Source organism: Lepisosteus platostomus, chromosome 2, assembly GCF_059453375.1.
Source record: "Lepisosteus platostomus isolate fLepPlt1 chromosome 2, fLepPlt1.hap1, whole genome shotgun sequence".
Lineage (NCBI taxonomy): Eukaryota > Metazoa > Chordata > Actinopteri > Semionotiformes > Lepisosteidae > Lepisosteus > Lepisosteus platostomus.
In genome coordinates, this window is record NC_142612.1 from 10,830,294 (window position 1) to 10,852,898 (window position 22,605).

Below are 22,605 nucleotides of genomic sequence, written 5' to 3' on the forward strand. Positions count from 1 at the left end.
AATATGAAGGGGATTAGGAGGAGGGAGTGTCAACTTGCATGTTGGTTAGTAACACTTTTTTTAAATAATTTTGTTCACTGTCTATTTGTATTGATTAACAGGTACCTATTGTAGGTTTTTACATTGTTTATCTTTAATCCTTCCTCTTATGTTTGGCACAGCTTTAATGACTTCCCAAACAGGGGAAAGTTGTTAAATCCGTGACCCAGAAGATACTGTAAATCCCTCAGTGATGTATTAAAAAGCATGTCAGTAAAAGGGATGAAGGTCTGTATTGATGATCTTGTTATTTATGAATATAACTATAGTTCCCTACCTCACAAATATAGAAAAGGTTACAATGTAATGAAATACTGCAGATGGACATCATGTCAGGTGGTAAAAAACACTCATTGGCCAAAGATACAGGCTTCTATAATATTATAGCTCTCCTGTTACCAGATATCATGCTTACAAGATGTTTTTTGTTTCTCCTTTGCAATCTATATCATACTATATGACAACATGAATTGTGGAGTACTTAGTGCTAATTCAGGAAACCCACATTTCCAGGAAATAGAAAAAAACTATAAAAATCCACTAAGGTATAAACACCAGCAATTTCAAACAAAAAAAAACAGTTTTGCACTTAATTGAAATGGCTTGATAAATTCTACCTGAATATGTTGCCTTGAAAAACTGCATTGGGTATTTTATTTTTGAAATTATGTGCAATAACCTTTTGGAGTAGTGGGCTTGTATACTGCGTGTATGGGCTGTGTCCAATGGATGAACATTTCAGACAAGTGTTTTTTTTCATACACCTACAGTATATATTAACAGGAAAATCATGTTGCAGAGTTACAGTAATCATGCAATATAATCCACAAGTAGGTGTATTGCCTTTTTTAACACATACTGTATAGTATATACATTTTAGAAGCAAGTGCAGTGACAAAGTAGAATGCAGTCTGACATTAAGCAGATGTTATTATTGTTTGCAAGAATAAAAATTGCCAATTGATTTTGCAGATGCTATAAAACTATGTGTACAAGCTGACCCTCCAAAGTTTTTTTTTCCCACTTACAGGAATGTTTCATTGTCCTTTAAGATCTAATAAACTGCAAAACGTTTGACAAATTATGAATATTGTGTTAAGTTAATTAGATATTAATTGATCTCATTGTTAAGAATCATATCTGAAGTACAAATGTGAGGTGACATTAAAATGTACACGTCTCTAAACATCAATCCATTTATCCATACATTCTCTAACTGCTTTATCCAATCCAGGGTCACAGGGGAGCCAATCCCGGCAAGCAAAGGGAGTAAGGCATGATACAACACGGATGGGAGGCTAGTCCATTGCAGGACACACACAGACAAAAAACACGCACACACTCACAATATTCCTAGAATCCAAGTAACTTAAAAGTGTATTTTTGGATAGTGGAAGAAAAAGGAGCACCCAGAGGTATTCGGGTGATCATACAAACTCCACACAGATAGCACCCCAGCTTCAGAACTGAACCTTGGGACCCAGCGCAGCAAGGTAGAAATACTAACCACTGCACCACCATTCTTCCCATTTGTGTATAAGAAATACAGTAGTTCATGCTTAGGGAACTAACATACATGTGAAGTGCCAAGTGTATCATGTGATACCATGTTAACTTAACATGTTAAGTTACCATTTGTTAATAGATATTAAGCATCAATCTTTTTTATTATAACCATAGAGTCTTTAGTATATATATATAATGCAATTTTAAGATCATAACTTAAATTGAAAACTGATGAACTAATCCAAACAGGGTGCTGATGACTTGCGGGGTGGGAACTACTGTTCTCAATTACACATTACAGCATGAAAGAGGACAAGATTCATCAACTACATTGATCTTTCTTTACATGTTTTCAAAGCATGCCAGAGAGAAAAATAAACAAAATATTTGTTTTGAGAAATATATTAAATTTTATTAATCCAGGAAATAACAGATAGCAAATCAATATTGATTCACTGGACAACACTTTCACAGATCAAACCACATAGATTCCTTAAGTTGTTCTTCCATATCAATCATATTTGAACAGTTCATTCAATGAACTCACCGCAAACTTAATTTATTCTAAATGTTACAGGAACAGTGAAGTTAATTTTAAACAGATATAATTCATTATAGCTGATAGAATCACATTCTCTTTTCCTCTTGTGTAGGCTGATATTGAATGATTACAGAACGAAACCTCTTCAGATATGGAAAAGTTGCTGTATTGGAATACAGGGCCATATTAGAAAATGATAAGACCTTGGAAAACTGGTTGGACCATGGACATGTCCTTTGATTTAAAACTGAAGACCTCTTTAGGTGTTTGACATTTAACCTCTCATTTTATTCTTTCCCATTTATTTGAATGTATGCATACTCCTCCACTTATATTGTAGGAATTTATTTTGGAATTGGCCATTTAAGGAAGACTAGAATACATTAACTTAATTTATAATGGCACACCCTTTACAAAATAAGGTAGCTAATACTTTTAAAGGATCCTCAGTCTAAGAATGAAGTGGGCATGCTTTTAATTTTATTCACACATGAATCCAAAAGAAGATTCAATCTCATTTTCAAGCCCTGTGGAGAACAAAATGAAATTCAGACCAAATGTGCATAAACATGAAAAATATCAATTTGCCGACTGTAGTAAGTCAGGAAAGAGTTTTAGTGGGCCTGCACAGGATTTGTTCCAATTTGATGAATGTGGAGGGATAAAATGTTCCATGAACATGACAAGTGCATACAGTTCTGCATGCAGCTATTTTTAAACCAGTGCTTCAGTCAGTAGAGTGGGGTGACAATGCTGATGAGTTCTGTGAATGTAGTCTTTCATAGACCTCTATGAAAAGCTCATGCACGTTGGTCATCCTTTCCTCTCATCAGTTTGGCTTAAAACAGGGGGGCACTGCATTAGTTCTTTGAAACAGATTTGACATTTGAGCTTCTGTATGTCAGCACAGAAAAGCTCGGCCTTCAAAATGCTATCAGATTTAGGCTGGTCATACCATCTTAGATACAGTATGCATTTTAATTAAAGAGACATGACCTGTCCCAATATGTAGTTAGAATGGCCCATAAAACATGCTTAGCACCATAAGTGTCAGTAAATATAAAGTTCATAAAAAGTGTAACACTGCAATGCTAATAACAAATACTCTTATTTTTAAAATAAATAAAGCTCTGGCGTCTTCCTTCTTTTCTTACGTAAGAAGAATAAATTCATAGAAATGGGCTTTATATTTTCACACTCGAGCACTTGCACGCAAATTAGCTCAACTTTCAAAAACAATGACTTTGGTGCTGTGGAGAAGCATTTTGACTATGTTCAATACATGTATCAGTTTCCCAGAGACATTTCGGCAAGAAATATGACAACTTCAGTTTAGAGGCTAATGAGGGGTAAGGGAAGGGATTTTAAAACTGCACAATGAATGCTTTTTAGTGGAAATCTGCAGCATTTTTGCTGAGATGTGGTTTCTTATTCAGTGCTTACTTTAGTCCCCAAATAGGTGTTCGTTAGCAATGGCATTCAGTGCCTGTGACCTGGGCTGGATTTTTAATTAATTTCACACAGACACTGGTTAAGTGACCCTGCAAAAGAGAAGCAACAAACCCATTTAATCACCTAGCATCCTCACTGACACCATTCATAGCACCGCAAGCCCATCCAAAATAGGGGCACTGAGTTAGTTTACCATGGATACAAAGCACCAATTTATCACTATAAGCAAATGCTAACCTACAAGCAGTGCCCCAGGCAGAATTAATTGGCCCACTCCCTGTCTGTGAAGTGTCTCGGCTCGTTTAAATAGGCAGTCTGCCCCAGAGATATTCAAATCAACTGCAATGAAGAACTGCTGTGATTGGTGCAGCAATAGCCATGGAAACCTTAGTTTTGAACCAGGAAGTGTAACTGATTCATATACTGTAGATTAGAATCATTGCATCTGATTAATTCTTAAGGTCTCTTTTTATGTTTGTTTTTACATAGCATGTATTTCTGCTTTCAAAATGACTCTGAATCAACAACCAGTCAGTATCTTGATACCTTGTAGATGAATATTATGTTTTTATTTATTATCTGGGAACCAAAAGCTTACAGTACAAACTCAATAAAAAAACTATACTGTATTGGAAAAAATAGCAATTGTTTTCTGCTTCTTTCATTTACAAACGTAGACATTATATACGAACATAACAATCAATTTATATATGGATACAAGGCAGTTACACTTATTTAATTTATTTTAGTTTTTGTTATTTTCTTTTGTTCTTTCTATGATTTTGCATTATAAACTAATATGGTTAAAAGCTTAATTTGTAAAGCTACATAGAAAAGGCACATGTAATATTGTATACCATTTATAGGTTGCACATCTGTAACTATTGTACTTATGCTGTAATAAATTAATAACTATAAAATTCATTACGCTTTCTCATCCAGAAAAATTTAATTTTTTACATTTGTCATTAAACTATAATGAATTCCAAATGTGATCCTCTGTTTCCACCAAAAATGCTAGCTCTTATTAAATTGAGGTCAGTAATGTGGAAAACCACTCTTGGCACACTTTAAATATAACGTATGATTCAGAAATATATCCTGTCAGCAAAACAGTTTTAAACCTTTTGTCTGTTATCAGTCCTGTGAGAATATATCTATGTGACCACTCTGCCATTAATGAGAGAAACGTTTTTTTTCTTTTTCTTAACATACCAAAACAATACGCACTACTCAAATAAATACCTATTATAAAGCTCTTTAAGTTGTATTGATGACATAAGAAGGAGAACAGATGTAGGATACGTGCAGCACTAACATGCAGTACCATTTAAGTAAATCTGTCAACAATACTTCGAAACTTCGTTTCTTGCTTACAATAAACATGGAAGTGTTGTTTTTAATTGCGTTCTTGCTCATGTACAGGCCAGTCTGTTGATTTTATCAAGTCTAAATCAAACGCAAAAATGTCGAAATTTGCATTGCATAACACAAACAGTTTTGTGGGAGAGCCTTACAGGCAAGCAAATAATGATAAACTCTGTAGGAACCAACACAGTCTAATGTGACTAAGAAAGTGTAAGTACTTTGTAAGAGCAACTTTCTAGTACATTAGGTCTTGAGATTTGTGTTCCTCTCAAACAAGGTTTATCTCAGAGCCCTATTAAAAGAGACCCCTATCAGCGTGCCCATCTACAGTATTACATTACACTGTATCCTATGCAACAAAATAATTAAACTAAGTAACAGGTAAGGGATACTGAGGCTTGCCTGAAGAGCCCCTTTCACTTTGTATGCAGGTCTTTATTAAAGTTTTCCACAGTGAAATCTATATTCTGCCTCTCAGCAAAAGGCATCACTCTTGAGAAGGTGGAGGAACTGCAATCTTTCCCAGAGTAGCGGCTCAGGCTCCCCAGTAAACAGCTTTACACACATAGCAGTTTTTGTTGGGTGCACAAGGCCAACCTCAAGGGCCCTTGGACATATTTCTTAATCCTTTCTCTCTAAGAAGCTGCCGGAATAACACCTCCCCCCACTCAGACAAAATAGCCACACACAAATGAGAGGCAGCTGAAGGTAGCCCTGTATGCTTTACTGAAAATTCTGAAAAAAAAAACTTTTTTTTTGTTGAGGATTAAATTTTGCCTTCCCATATGAAATCCCTATTGCTAAGGCTACCTTGATTTTTGTGGTTTAAATGTTTATTTCACCTTCAGTTTTGCATGTATAGTGTATTACTAGCACTTATATGATTTTAAATACGTATTGAAGTCATGCTGAAAAGTGTACTGAATTTGTTAAAAGAATTACCTTAATCCAGAATCTTGACCTACTATTTTTAATCGTTAGAAACTATTATATTCTACTGCATTGATATCTTTGATCTTTTACAGAATTGTTGTTGTACAAATAATGTGTTAAAAGTGATTGAAACAGGCATTTCTCTTTTAACATTCTAGAAATGTTTGAATTATCACTTCGTTTTGGTTTAAGAATATTACAGGTGCACATACATTCTATTGTGAAAATTATCAAAAATTCGTTATACGGGATAAGAATATTATAAAAACAAATACTTGAGGGGGGAAATGAAATAAGACGGTATCAAATCTTAATAGTAGTTTACCTTTAGAATGCCCTTCTTGACAGCTTTGAATGCCTCATTTAGGAAATAATTAATGTAGACAGCTTCTTCAAAGATCTTGTTTATCTCGGTACAAGCAATTATTTATTGTCATGTTTACCAAGCAAAGGTAACCTTTCTGAACAAGAAAACAGTGAGATGACCCAAATAGTGGTCAAATTGCATGAAATTAAGAGGTTAACAATTATCATTCACACAGACATCACCAAAGGTCAATATTTCTGATTAATGAAAAAAGGAGGAAAACTATCAAATTAAAATGCATTATGTGTACTTATGGCTCCAACAAACCGGAAACATTGTGTTAATTTTATGTGGCAAAAATTAAGAAATGGTTGTAACAGGAGTTTCTGATCACTCAGGGAGATATATTCCCCCAAAACTCAAGAGTAGTGTGGAGATTGTAACATTTATTTTTTAAAGTATTCTACAGTCAACATGTAAATGAGATTGTGCTTTAGCATGTAATCCCAGGATGAAGCTCTGCAACTGTAAAATCAGTATCAAAGTTTTCCACATGTTTCCTTTAATCTTACCTCCCCCTGCTGGCTGCTTAATTATGCTTTCCAAAAATTTGTGCAAGCCCACCCCTGCAGCTAAGTACAGAATGTTTTGGCTCGAGAACTGGTGCTTCCAGGTCTAAGACCATTAACAAAAAGTACTTCATTACAATTTCTTTTCCATACAATTCTTTTAACTTATTATTTCCATGCTAAACACTGGCATAATGGTCTGCAAGAAAGGCTTTTACATTTTTTTAAGCAAAGTGGATAATACAGTAATGCTGAAGGTGGTTCGGGGTTTCTTGTTTTTCATTTTCCACTTCTCTTGCCACGTAGAAATAGAACATTTGATACAGAAATCTAATTTGTACACTAAGTAAACAATAAGAATAACCTTGCTGAAAAAGGATTCAAGCCATACGGGTTTTCGAAAACACAACATGAAAACTGAAAGTAATGCAGAAAGGAGCTGCAGAACACTGGCTAATCATGATCAAAATCAGGTGAACTGGGAATTTTCAACCGCTCTTCTATTAGTTTTAGATTGGTATGGATATATCTTGCCTTAAATTTATACAAAACAGACTATGTGTAATTTCTACTGCTGTTGTATGGTATCCAATTTAAATAAATTACTGTGTACTGCTTAAAAAGCACCTTAGCTTCCTCACAAATCTTGTAATAGTTGTTTCTTTAATTATTATTTAATTTAGCTGTTATGACTGGTTTTCAGTTAAAGAGGGTACTACTGACAAATTCAATTAAATTAAAATAGAGAACTTAATGGTCCATGCTAATGATTCATTTCATACATAATATTTTATCATTTTCTCAGCAAATCTGTAATGAAGGCTTAGTTCCTACTTGTGGATGCTTACATTAAGACCACAGCAATACAGTAATTAAAAATCAACCAACAAGGTTAGCCTTGAAGCATACTGTACAAAACAAACTTAACCCTTTGCTCTTGTATTTTTGGGAACTTTTTTCAACCCTTGGGAAAAAAGAAGCATTTGTTAAATATTTTTGAACAATTAACTTAGATATTTTAAACAATATGTTTTTATCTAGCATACATCTCAATACTATGCAAGCATAACAGAAGGTATAGGGGTATTGTGGAGTTTGCCTTTCTTTCTTTACTGCGAAATGATCTGGAATCGATCCGCAATGACAGATATAGTACAGTACAAAAATAAGTGTTCTTGCTGTGCACAGGCCACAAAAATTTCGAAACTTCACAACATGCCTTACAGCCTAGATTTCTGATAAGAAGCAATAGAACCAGACTTGAAAAACTAAAAAATTAAGTGACGGCTTCGTATCGTTACTTTTTTCAGGATTGCCGTTTCAAAATTTGGTCAGTCTCGTCATTTTAAAATGCCATTTTAAAACAAACTGTCAAGATGTCTAAATAGAACAAAGAAGGGAGCAAAGTTATTTTTTATTGGTCGATTGTATTAAATATGTAGCATTTATTTCTGTTGTGTTGATAGTTTTCTGTCCAAACAGGCTTCGCATCATGAATGAGTCCCTAAACCCAAACCTTTATCCTCTGTATGAAATGTTGACCCCAGTCTGCCTCCCTGGGTTGCTTTCACTCTGCCTTTCTACCTTGCTTGTCTCCTTCACTGCTTCCTCAGTCTCACACCGAAACAATGAAAAGTTTTCTTTTTATTTTTATTAGTTTTTTTTTTCTGCGCTGTGTCCAGCTATGCGGGAAGGCAGTCACATTTCTGCATGGTCTGTGCCCGACTATATTGCAACAAACAGCCTGAGAGCGCGGCGTTGCTCAGCGCTGTCACACATGTGCAACCTCAAAGGGTGAAAGAAAATGGGACAAGGCAGGGGTCAGTGACAAGTGGCACACTCGGCTGGTGTGTGGGTGAAGTGGGGTGGAACAAGTGCGATAGAAACTGCGGGATTTTGTTTTCCCATGCTCTGTTAAACTCACCAGGAAGAGTCTGTCTCGCTGCCATGTGCAGAACCCATCAGCAAAGAGCAAGGCTGAAGGATGAGAAAAGCCCAGCTCAGTTACAGACCTTAGGGCAACATGTGTTCAATGAATTGATACAGATGAAGAAATACACCACAATGGATGGATTACTTGGCCTAAAATAAAGCACCCCCACACCCAGGAAGGAAAATTATATAGTTTACTATGGAAAAAAAAAGAAAAAATACTCTGCGACGCATTCATTTCAGACGCATTCTTTTATTGTTGGTATTTACATCTAAGTTAAATTGGGAAATATTTATATAAAAATGTGCAACAGGTAGTTTAGAAGTCGTCTTACAGTGAAAGTGTTGTCTTGCTCATTCGCTGATTCTTACTTCACAGTTGTAAAAAAAATCATATCACCCTTTTATCTTTTGATATATACATGTACAGTATGTATAATACTAATATTGTTTTGTTATAAAGTCGTTTTTTTTCATTTGTGGTTATTAATGGACTTTATTTAACTTCCCTAGTGTACTAATTGTCTTTTACTTCTTACTACAGTATCTCAATTCAAGATTTTCTTTTGTATTTTGCAAGTCTGTAATCAGTTTATCTGTGTTATGAAACAAATAAAGCCATTCTGACACTTCACACTTTATATTTATATGTTTGAATATGATCATTCTCAAATTATAATAAAGTTTAACTTTTTTCATTCAAATGTATTCTTTTTACTTTCATTTAATAATTTTGTAAATTATACACCACCAAAGGATGATGCTCAGGTTTACATTCATCATTTGAAAGGAAAGGAGTGTCCTTAACTGTCCATTGTAATGGCTCTGAAACATTTAATGCATTTGATAATAAATCACATGCACACCCCCTGCTTAGACATTCAACAGCTTGGCCAGCAATTTTGCTCTATCGGGTTACAAGATTAATGGAAACTGTACAATTTACCTTGTACTGCAGTAAAACATGACATACTCCTTAAACTGCTAAGGTTTTCTCTGGAAGCAATCTGTCCATTTTAAAGGACAAAAATCACATCAACATTACTTACTGCTTTAAAACTAAAAAAACTCTTTGCTTCTATCAAAAAGTGATGTATGCGTCTGTAAACTATTAAGAATTTTTTTCAGGATGTACAGTAACTTACTACCAAACTTAAAAAGTATTATTCTTCAACCCAGTCGGTATAATGGAAGTAGTTTAGGTACTTTAGGTAGTAAAAACATTTGTGAGTAAATTTTACCTGGGTATAAGAATGTCCACACTCTTCAATGGAACTATATTGACTTATTTGTACCTTTCACACATATATATTTTATAATTATTATACAACACGTTAATAAGTGTGCAATATCCAAAACCTGTCAATAAATTGCTCATGACATATATAGTATGTGAACATGAAACATTCATCAATTTGCAATCCTTGTTTTTAAAAGTTTGCTATTAATTGCTATTGTTATTTAAAATAAAAAATTCCAATCACAAAATACAAATGCTGTGCCATTTTACTTCTGTGTCAAGAGCAAAGGGTCTGAACTAATATGGCACTCTTTTTATATACTGTAGTATTCTTGGTTATGTGATCCATTGTGCAACCACAGGATCTAATTTAGAACACAGGTGGTCTTGGTTTGAAAACAGTGGGTTAGAGTTTAATCCAGTATTACAGCCAAGACAGATGAAAGACAGTTTCCCTTGTTTTTTTTATAATATTCTTCCATTCAATATTGTTAGGTTTTATTTATACAAAAGGAACGTCAGCTTGGTTAATCATAAAAATGCAACAATTGCACCATACCTGTATTAACAAGGTTTAATAAAAAATAATCTGTTTGTTATTTACAGAAGAAAAAATGTTTTGCAATAAGAAAACAATTAAATTGCTCACTTTTCTTCACCATAAGGCACAAAGCATTTGGACTACACCATATGTACCAGGATTCCAGTCTCAAAACCATCAGAGGTTTGCTGCAATTTATATTTTCTCTTTCATTATTTGTTAGAGATAAAAGCATGCACCTGATGCTGTAATATCACAGTGGAAAACGTACAACAATAATGAAAAACTTAAAATCCCCCACTGTCCCCACAGTCACTTTCTTTCTCAGCCCATTGCTTATTAATGTGTTTGCATCAACTTGTGTGCTCTGCAACATCATTTTAAATTAAACTGCAGAGACCTTGACTCCTGTTACTTTAATGCACTTTTAATTATATGATGCAATACACTAATTTGATGCACGCTGCTTCGTTTCATTAGGGTAAACAAAATATTTGTTAGAAATATTAAACTGCCTTAATCAGAGTACAGCCAAAGACAGAACTAAATAACTGAAAGGACTCCTGGTTCCATAAATCTATCACACTAGGGTGTTATACTGTATATTTCTTATCTGGGCATTCTGCTGTCTAAATAATCTTTAGAACATCCTCTTAAATTGTGACAAAAGCTACAGTAGAATCATGTCAATAATGCTAAGTGCCAAAAATGAGGGAAATGCTCTTAATTAGTGGACATTTGATTTAAAACACAGTTAATCATTCTGATTTATTGTTCCAAAAATTACCTACAACTATTAAATAAACTAACTTTTCTTTGTGGCAGTTTAAAGCTGATTCAAGTGATGGAAGTGAATGCTTGTAATTACCAGTTCCAGCAGGAGAAAGATAAGGATCATTGCTGAGCCAGGTTATGGAGCTTGGGAAAAGAGGTAGTTACTTAGAGAAAGTGCTTTTGGCAACTATTGACCTTTGAGTTTCCTAACCTAAAGGATACACAAACACCACAATGTTCTGAGGCAAGTTTCCCTGATAACCTGCTGGAAAAGGGACAGAATGTCCTGCAGTCATTCGGCACGCACAATTTAACAATTATGTGGTCAGGAGAGAGATGTCTGTGTCAGACTTCGGGGAATACATTTTTTTCCAGTGAAGAACTCAGTTTGGAGTATTCAACCCTTATCATATTCATTATTTTACATAACATTTATTATAAGGAAACTAAATAGAATTATACTGGTTTTCATTAAAACAGATTGCAGACCTAGAAACTGCTGGTATTGGAAACAGAATATGGAGGAAGTAGAAGTTTCTAGTAAACAAAACACAGAGGAAAAAAACACAGTAGCAGGCTATTAAGTTTAAAGCAACAGTAAGGGATGCATTAAGAAATGAAAAATCTAGAAAGCCTATCTAGAATTTATTAAACAACGTAAAAGGGCTTTATAACAATAATATAATAGACATTATGGATTCTAATTATCCATATTTAATCTATTTTGTTCACATTGTCAAACTAAAGAGTGAATCTGACTGTAAAAGATCACTGCTGAATTGAAGAATTATTCCAACTGAAATTAACACTATTTAATAAACACTGATATTGGATGATTAAATTAGTAAGAGAGTTGCAGTCATTTTAAGGAATACCTATCTACAAAAGGCTGAAATTTCATATAATAAAACTGAATCAGAAGTGGTGATGTATTGTCTGAAATACAAACATCTTTAAGCAGGGTCTGAAGAAAATAAAGATACAATTTCAATTTGACAGACATCTGTGTGTATTAATATTGTCATACTTGATGTAAAATAAAGTGACATGACACCCTGAGAAATACAGTTTGTTTATTCAGCATTTTTGTCATCCAAAATCCACTGTACGGTATGTTCATTTGCACTCAGTAACTGTGTAACTTTCAATAAACTGCATTTTCTTGGGTCACTTACTGTACATTAGTGCATCACACTGAATTCAGGGACATGTGAACTTCTCTAGCTTTATGTGTTAAGATGTTTTTTGTAATCCCAAATTCCAGCTTATTGCTGTTGAGCTTTCCCTTCGAATGCACAATGTAGATATGCCATTCTTAAGGGATATTTTATAACCAAAAAGCAGTGAACTGACCTGGTGAGATCATATAACTCTGGACTCACCCTGATATTTCAAGACAGGATAGGATTTATAAATTGACCTCAAACTGAAAGACAGCAATGTGCAAATTCAGCATTATGCTTTTGCAAAGATAAATATCATTTTTAACTCCCGAGTCCAATAAACATGTAATACTATTCAGCTGTTCACATTTTATGGCTAATGATTAGACCATGTGAACATCTGATTTTACTGTTGCAATTATTACAGTGTTACTAATCTGTTAGAAAGCATCATTTTGGGTTAGGCTTTATATTGAATAGCTGATCAGTATTACAATTTTGAATGCACAAGCACAATTTTTTTACTTTCTTTTTTTCCTTAATGCTGAGTTTATATATTAATATCTTTCAATCTATGGGCACTTCTAAAAATCCCATCCTGTCTCAAAGTGTCCTTTTGAATACAGAGTTTATCGTCACTCTAGACTGACCACTTCCATATTGTCTGAATCTCATGATGAACTTAATCAGTATGTTAGCCATATTTGGGGACTCATTTCTCAAGGCAGCTGTCAAACCTTGTGACATTTGTCATCCATCACTGAGACATGTGATCAAGTTTTCTTTAAATATAGGTTTAACCTGAACTTTGCTTCAGGCATAACTTTTACTTCATATAATTTATCTCTGCTATTCCAAAACTAGATAGGGACTCGGAATACTCTTCCCAATGAGAACGAGCACTGAAAGAACCAACAGCACTCATTTTACAGAACTTTACCTTACTAAGCTGTTAACAAAATGTATCTGAAGATCCATTCAAAAATTTCAGAAATTAATCGACAAAAAAGGGTTATATTTTTACAGGCTATTCTGTCATATAGTTGGGTTTTTTTCTGCCATATACAGTAGTTGATATTGTATGAGCTCACAGGGTGGAACAGCCTACAATAGGAAGTCTACATTCTGTAATAGTGTCACCTTAAAACAAGATGAAATTCTAAATTGTTTTAGAGTTCAATTTCAATGAATAGCAAACTAAATACAAAAGGAAGAGACGTTTTCCAACAAGAAGTAATGCATTGACCCCTTTGACATTTAACATCCTGCACTCTGGGTACAAGATCCTTCCCATATACAGTACTACAAAAAATGGACTAGATAAAGAAAAAAAAATAGATAAAGAAATAATAGGTGTGGCTTTTTAAATCTTCCTTTAAAGGATGCACGGCATACAAAGCCCAATATTAGTATTTAAATAAATCAAATTATTTTTACTTGACATAATTTTTTGAGTTTAGAACAAGAGCTCAAGTGGAAGGCACCCACTCCCATTTTCTATCAGTTTCCTGCTTCCACGTCACTATTAATACCAGTCACCCAACGATCATTGCTCAGCAGTCCACCCTTCTCATTCCACCCCAGCTCGGCAACTCCTGAGTTCACCTTTCCTAGGTTTCACCTAGGTGTCACATCTTTGACCAAGACATTCTAAACACATTTACTGTACTGCTTGTCTGTACCCACCAATGCGCTAATGATATCTCAAGCACAATGATTTTCTTTCATTAGGGGCAACATAATATAATAATCTTAAGTAAAAAGAGCTGGCTGTTTTATACTTCTACAGTATATGTTGATTTGTTTTGTGTTTTGTTTTATGTGGGTAGTTGATCTCATATTATTGGGTTATGAGTTAACATCGCACTGAAATCACTAATTCTATTTCTTTCGTTAACAATTATAAACATCCAAAATAGGACTTGCTTCATTATGTTTCTGAATACCAGTAATCTGTATTATTGATGCAGAAAAAGTCATTTTTCTACTCTGATCGTATGGCATAAAAAGGTGAGAGCTGGATGAGAAGAAATAGATCTTATTGCCCTGAATGGTGAAACCAAATAGAAAAAAAACTACAAGTTTAAAATCCTGTGGGTAAAAAACTCTTTTTTGAACAAGGAAAAATATATATTGTTTATTCTCTAAAACAAAGTTCAAAACAATAACCAAGCCTACATTGGCTTTGGTTGTTATTTTCTTTCACTACAAGACAATTGAAAGTTCCAGAAATGGTTAGGCAAACCATTTACCTAAATATGTAGACAGACCATCTATCTATTTTTCTAATGCAGTCTCCTAACCCTATATGTATCCATCCACATGTCTGTCTCTCCATTCATCTCTATTCATTTACATATTCCCTTTCTGAGATTGGAAAAGAGGGGACTGATGGAGAATTGGTATAGTAGCAGAGATGTGAGCGTCCATAATTTCCATCCCTTCATCAATCAGAGGCAAATTACAGCGCGCCGGCTCCTTTCCCTCTCCACTTTCCACAGTCCCAGCTGACCAGCACAGCCTGCCAACTGCTGCAGGAAGTGAGTTTAGAAGCAGCCGCTTTTGGGATCTGGTGAACCTTCGCCATTTCAGACATGAGCATAGTGCAGCTGCTCTCTCAATGCCTACTGCATGGCCTGAGTGCAATTCGCCAACACAGGAATTCTTCATTCTCACTAGAAGACTCCAACTTCCTCCCAGTTGTCTTTCCTAGCCTGTCTTGACATAAGTTGTAAACACTCATACCTTAATGTCTACCTTAATGAGAGAATATATAGGAAATGTATTGCAGTCATTTTTATTGAGATGATTTGCTTTGTGCACATTGCACACGATTTGAGAAGGCTCTGGAATTGGTGCCTTGTAATAATCCATTACATTAACAGGATGGTTTTCAGAGCTTTGTACCCCTGTGCATAGGTCTCCTTTTTTCTACCTCAAAAAACGTACATAAAATTTCATTAATTTTCCCCAGTTGTATTTAATAAGTGCATGGATCTTACAACATTTTCACCTTCAAAAGTGTCCAGTTACTTCCAGAACACTGTGAGCAAATTATGAAAAAAGCTTTGAAATTAGCTTTTATAATTATCAGCGGAATCCAGTGTGTTGCTTTTTAAATGGATATTGTAGCAACATCCTAAAGGCCAGTGGTGCCAAGGTATAATTGTTCCACTTTGATTTAAGTGTCTGTGATGAATTAATGTTGATAAATTGTTGAAGAAGGTGTACAAAGTGTCATGTTTACAACAGAAAGCTAGTTTCAGTGTGGTACCTGATTTGAGAGCTTTGACAAATCACAGCTGATTAAACAAGACATTAAATGTTTTGGAAAAAATCATACTAATTGATAGAAAATGTGTGTTCATTTACTTGTATGTATACAGTACATATTGATATACATTATAGCATTTTTCTCGTGAACTTCAAGCCTAGCTGCTCTGCCCTAGTTTTGCATTATTGTCAAATGTTATTAAGGTTAAATATTTATTGTTAGCCATTGAACCTCAAATTTGCTTTCAAAAGCTTTCTCATAATTTTAATTTAGTTATTTTTTATGAAAACACGGAATCAGTTCACATCTACCTTTTATTGCTTGCTGTTCTTTTTGTCCTGTTTTAGTTCAAAGCAAAGCATTGTACCTATTAGTGGTACTGAAAACAACAGATGTGCGACAAGCCACTGTTTCATTTTAGGTTTCCAATCTGGTAAATAATGTAGTTGGTGCTGTCCAAGTTAGGAAAACACAGGAAAAAGGTTCTAATACTATATGGTACTAAATCATAAATCACACTTAGGGGTTGTCATATAATGTGAAGTGATAAATATTACTGTTTTCTGTATTACCTTATCTTTGCTGATTATAGCAAAGATTTGCTTTCCATTGGTATGCATTTGTTACATATTTACAATACTGAATTGAGTTGAAATGAACTTATGCACAAACAGCTTTATACAAAAACCAAAAAAAAAATAAGTCAGAGGAACTTAGAAAATATACTTGAAATTCCATAATGCATCTTACAGTTTTAAAATTTACAATTTACAATATCCATTATAACAACCTGTGCATTACTGATTTCTGTCATTTGCTTTGTTACACTATTTTGGGGAATTCCTCAATATTTTGGATTCAGTTAAATTGATGAAATCATTTCAAACCATATGAAACATTACATATCTGATTTTAATGTATACATCAGGGATTTTAAATTTGTCTATAAATAACATTGACATTTAACTCAGTATAATTTACTTGTCTAAGCCCAAAAGAATTATTAATACTGTGCGAAGTGAAATACATACGGTATTTATGAATACTACATTTTCCTCTTATTAATAAACAGGATTAAAATGAATATTTACAGACAATATCAACCTTTTAATCAATATATGCATTTTAATTATGTTTATTTATAAGAGAAGTGTTTTGTTATGAAAATCAGTCTGGCTTTGTATTTGAAAATACTTTTTTTCTTACATATAAAATATGATGTAATCATTCTAATCAGTAAGAATGTCCTTCTGTTTAGTTATTCTGGTGCACGAACTGTTTCACTTTATCTTGCAACCTGCCCTCCCGAAAAGATTCCCAAAAGTAAGCTTAGGTATTAAATCAGAAATTTTACTCTCACAATTGTTTTAAAATTTTAAGAAAGCTTAATTTGTTTTCCAAAGTTCCTGGATGTCGCAGTTAAGTGTTTGGCAAAAATTTCACACCAAAAAGTCAAAATTCCCAGTGCCAAATTTGCCTGTAAAAACATTTTCCCACAAGATCAACAGGGGTATAAAAGTTACAAAACACAATCAGCAGCACAGATAATGCATATTATAATGCTATCCACAGGCGTTATTCTCCTTAAAACTAATCCCTTGAGCAACAGTGATCAGCGCTGCTGTATTTTGTTTAAATTTAATGACTTACAGTAGAAGGGGTCAGATTGCAAAGTAGTCAGGGATCAATCAGTACCCTGTTGCTTCCTTCTCATTAGCAGTACAAGAGAAGTGGTTATGTAGTCAGTACCCCCATCTGCAGAACAGTGACAGACTACAATTATGTCCAATCAGGAGTTTTTTCTTTTCATGTCCTTTCATTGACTAAAGTGTTCACTTGGTCCTTTACTTCTTTCCAAGGATCAAATTTGAATGTTCCTGCCTTAAAGAGAAAGACACAGAGTACGTGAAGATATTCACATGGTGAACTTAGGGCTTATGAATAACATTTTTAAAATAATACTGAATCTGTAAGTGGCTAGTTGTTTTTGTCATTTTACCATGTGCATGTGTTTTTTAGTGCTACTAGTTTGTTTTTTGTTGGCATTGCTGTATAAAGATCATCAACTAAATCTAGGCCAATGAGTACAGTGACAGATCTGATTATATCGGATTGTTAGTCTTAACCATTTGCATGGTGTTTATGGATACTTTATTTGATTTTCCCAAAATTTACAAGGCCATTTATTTAAACAATACACCGTAAATTATTTGTTTCAATGAACAATGATGTAATGCATGCAGACCACTGAACATAACAAATTATGATTTCAGTGTCTGAGGAATTGGGCTGATACCAAGTCAGAATATGTTAAGCATTATCATGTCCCAGAATACAGTGTATCAACCAGGAAATGGCTTTATATTCCATAGTTGAAATTTCAATTAAACAAACTACTTAATAGTATGAATGCTTATAAATTAAACTTTGTTTAATGTTTCAACCTCACCCCCACCATGCAATGAAACTGTAGCACAGTTTTGGGTGCAGTACATAATGGAGCATGTTGAAAACTAACAAAGAGCAAAACACAATTCCACCAAGGAAAACAAAAGCACTTGTAAACATTTGTATGCAATTTGCTTCGTGTGAGCAGAATACAATATTCTGCACATCACATGATGATTCATTGCTCCAAAGTCTTTGACTATGTATTTATATTGAATATTTTACAAATTGTATTTAATATTCTGACATTCGCCGTTATATTACTACTACCAGAACAAGGACAGTATCCTCCTTACCTGTGGTTTAAAGGAAAAAAAAAAGATTCAGTGTGATCTGCAAAATAATTCAGTGCCATTGTTTTCATTATGACCTCCAGGCTGTGGAATCTAATCAGTTCATATTATGTGTATAATCTTTTCTGATCTGAATGTGAGATGCTGGAAGTGTGCAGACCTCAGCAGGGCTTTCACCATGACCTCGGCAACAGAGTGACACAAATGTACATGTACAGAGACTGATTAATGGGCTGTCACTTTATTTGTTGATTGGTGAATTATTTATACTTATAACTGTTTAATAATTCAGAACTGCTATCTTAACAAATTACAGCTCAAAGCAAAAAAGAGGGAGGTGGTGTGAGACTCAACTTGTGATCAATGCCCTTGTTCTCCCAGAAGTTTTTAAACTCAATTTCTGCTGACTCTACTCAGCATAAATACATATTTAAATCGTAACCAATAAACAGGGAAAATATCACCCATGACCAGAAGAGCTACGGAGGACTCCCATCTACCTACAGTATGATTTGCAAATCCCTCTCTTAGCTTTATATACAACTGCAGCCACAACACAAGAATCTGATTTAGGCACATTTTTGTCTCATCTGATGCCTTGACCCTTCAGTTTTGGAAATAACTAGACTGAGGCTAGAATTGACATTAAAATCTGTACAACAAAAATGTAATGGTGTTTTTTTTGTTGTAGTTTGCAGTATAGTGGTTTAGAGACATGCAAACAGTAATGAATAATTTTTGAGAATGGATGTCTTGAAAATCCAGTATGTCTCCATCTGTATGGCTGGGTTGATCATCCTCCGATAAAGTGTAGTTTTCAGTTATGTTTTAGCTTTTCATTTGCAAGATTTTTCCCAAAGGATACAAATTGCAGTTCCTCAAGGAACATAGTATGTATTTGGCATGTAATACAATAAATAGTGCAGCATATATTTTTCTTAGTTTATGCTTAGGTTATATTTCATCAAATAGACCTGAGAAAATTAGACCTCAACTTCATGTTTTCTATGTCTTCACTTCAGCCTCATTATGATGTGTAAACATTGTGGACTGTGTATTGGCATTTGTAACATCCTATTTTTTAATGCACAAAGAGAATGTTTCTTAACAGGAGTGGGCAATTTCCAAGAAAATGATTTAAAAAAATCAAATCATGAGACATATTTCTTTCATAAGGCTTATGGGAAGCAAGTAACATTTTGGTGAGCTACTTAGGGATTTATTTTGAAAGGGAAGTAGTAAAAGTGCTGATAATGCCACGAGATAAGCAACAGAACTTATGATTTAATAAGAGTGTAATAAGGAGTGCTTATTTACTCCAATCTGGCCAGATGACGAAAGCATCCTTTATTGCCCATCAGAAAACCTTTGAACTTCATCTATTATGAAGAAGAATGGGATGAACTAACTTTAGAATATCACAGTAGAAATGCTGAAAGAAAATTAATTCCACTTTTCAAAGTTTAGCAGAAATAAAGCTTTAAAACCTTGTCATTTGTATTAATTTTGAATTATCATCAGCTTTAAACTGGATGGTTAAACTAATAATGTAATTGTTATTATTTAGAAACATCTGATTTTCTTTGGAAACTCAGTTCCAATACTCTTTTCATAAAAGACTGACAGATTTGCAATCCTTTTCAAACACAACCTACAGTATTTAGGTCATTAACGTTTCGACATATAAGCATACGTGTGAGCATGTACATTATATCTAAAGTTAATATACACGCTATATATGTTTTCATCTACTGTACATAATCAGTAATGTACATTTAAATTTTCTGAATCATAATCTTGACAAATATACCCAAGGAGTACCTTGAGTGGCAGGGATTAAATCAAAGATTGGTGTAAAAAGAGGTTTGTATCTAACCGACATCTGGTGGTGGAAGGACAAAATTGCAGACCAAGCCCTCCCAACCTCAGGAAGTGAACTATGGCTAAGAAATTTGAAGGCAGGAATGTAATGAATTGTGTATAATATTACACTCATGTTGTCACTCACGAAAGTGTTCATACTTGAAATAAGGCCTATATACCATGTTAATGGTTGAGACAAAAAAGCACTGACAGTTTTTCAAATGTACATTAGACTCAGATTAATAAAATCTTGTTCGTTCAGGGAATTCACAACATTATTCTTTCTGAATTCACAATACTAAGTGGATAAACTATAGCTCTCTTTCATTGTTTACTTAATACATGGCAGCAATAACAGCCTGTGGCAACCTTTTCTTGCCAGTGAAAGATTACTGGCATGATGTTAAAACTGAAAGGCAGTATGCCCTTTACAAAATTTGAGCTGCTATTCTAATGAAAGACTTATTATAATCTACGGATGCAGAGGTCTGTCATACTAAATGATAAGGCACTCTTTGGAACTCTGTGATTCAGAACATTAGAAACATGAAAACTACAAATTTGTCATACTGCAATGCCTAAACCAAAACCTATAGTCTTATAACAGAAAATGCACATTACAAAGAACTACATTTAAAGATAAAAACCTGAAAATATAATAAGGTATGTTCTGCTATAAGGCAACAGCATTTTGGATGTAATGTTTTTAAAATATTGGGCATGTTTTAATTTAAAAAACAAACATTTATTTAGGGTATAAAAATACTACTGTTAATGTGGAAAAGCCTTACACTGTACACCATAATTATTATCATAATCTCATAATCCAAGAATGAAATCTTTGGACACAAGCATTTAGCTTTACTGTAAAAATGTTGTGGCCCAAGTTTTTGAATGTGTATTTTTGTCCAGTGAGGTCTACACCAACTAACGAATAGTGTGCACACATCTAAGGCTTTTATTTCAATTGACAGTACTATGCCAACACTTAATGCCCTCTAACAAGCATGCTAATTAGCTCTTGCAGTCTCATCAGTCTCATCAGAGTTGCAAGTTGCGTTTTTGACAGGAAAAATTGTGGGGCAATTAAATCATCTTAACACGCATACTTTTAGCCTAAGGTGTTTGGATCTAAAATTCTGGTTTATATTTGAAAATAAGATGCAAAAGAGTGAAATATGCTTCAACTTATTTTTTGAGACAACAGTTATTCAGAATTTTCATGAGCTTTAAATATTACACATCAAAGAAAGTTAATCACATTTTCATTTAATTACATTTTACAAAACTACTTTCAGAGACCTGTGTTCTCCCATGTACCCTTTCTTTTTAATTAAATAGCATGGTATGAAGACTTTAGTGGGTCCTTAAGTGATAACACGAAAATATCGTGTATAGTTTTTTTAAAGAGTAAGCAATCATTCACAAACAGACAGCTGCTTGTTTTTTTTTTATCGGATTTAGTTAGAACATGCTGTTTTGCAAAGGTCATGAACATCTAACATAAAATCAACAGTAACAATGTATATATACAGTACTATAAGCACTAAAAATTCCCTCCACTAGGGTTTTCAATAATTTTATTATTAATACAACCTAGGTTAGGTGAAAGAAAATACATTTCTCATTTCACAACCTTTTATTTAGATTGATTTAACCTATTTTTCAAAAGCAAGATACAAGCATCTCAAGGTACAGTAATCTATACATGTGTATCCAAAGAAAAGTGTTGTAGTGAATCCATGTTTGGCAATCAAAAGTGATTAACAAAACCTGTTCCTCAAACCTAATAAAAACCTAAAAAAATGATTTTGTATTTTAAAACAAGATTTAAAGAAGAAAAACTACAGTAAGAAAATAAAAGTATGCAAAATGTCTGAAGACATTCTTCAAACCAATTTGTTAATACAGTATTGAGATTTTCTTAAAATCTTAAAAGATACTGTACACAGATGTATGTAACACTGTTAAAGCATTTTTAAATATAACATGAAGCACATAATAGTTGTTTGTTGAGGTGCAATCACAGCTATTGTAAAAGTCAGCACATTAATGGCACATCACGGAAAAAGACAATAAAGGAAAAGTTTAAACCAGTGAAATACTTCTGCTCTTTCATTTTCAAGTGACTGTACTAAAAGCTATTTTTGTTTTCTGCTGGAATTTAATTGCTGTGCTATTTTACTGTTTTAGCTGATCAGTAACAAAGGGGAAACACATGAACATTGCACCATAGTGACAAGTCCATTTTGTGTCATGCTGATTCATGTCCTCTTTACATTTCTTGAGAGGACTTTTTAGTGCATTTAGTGTAAAAGATATCCTAAACAGAAACAACAGCAGATAATGGCACAGAATAAAT

At 33.9% G+C, this 22,605-nt stretch overlaps 1 long non-coding RNA gene across 1 annotated transcript in view; it reads right to left on the reverse strand.

Moving 5' to 3' along the window:
• Positions 1 to 8,624: 8,624 nt before the first annotated feature.
• Positions 8,625 to 22,605, reverse strand: part of LOC148675904 (uncharacterized) — a 48,462-nt gene continuing 34,481 nt past the window's right edge. Inside the window, exon 3 of the long non-coding RNA XR_015940850.1 lies at positions 8,625 to 8,692. This is a non-coding gene — a long non-coding RNA (uncharacterized LOC148675904). The remainder of the gene's footprint in view (positions 8,693 to 22,605) is intronic.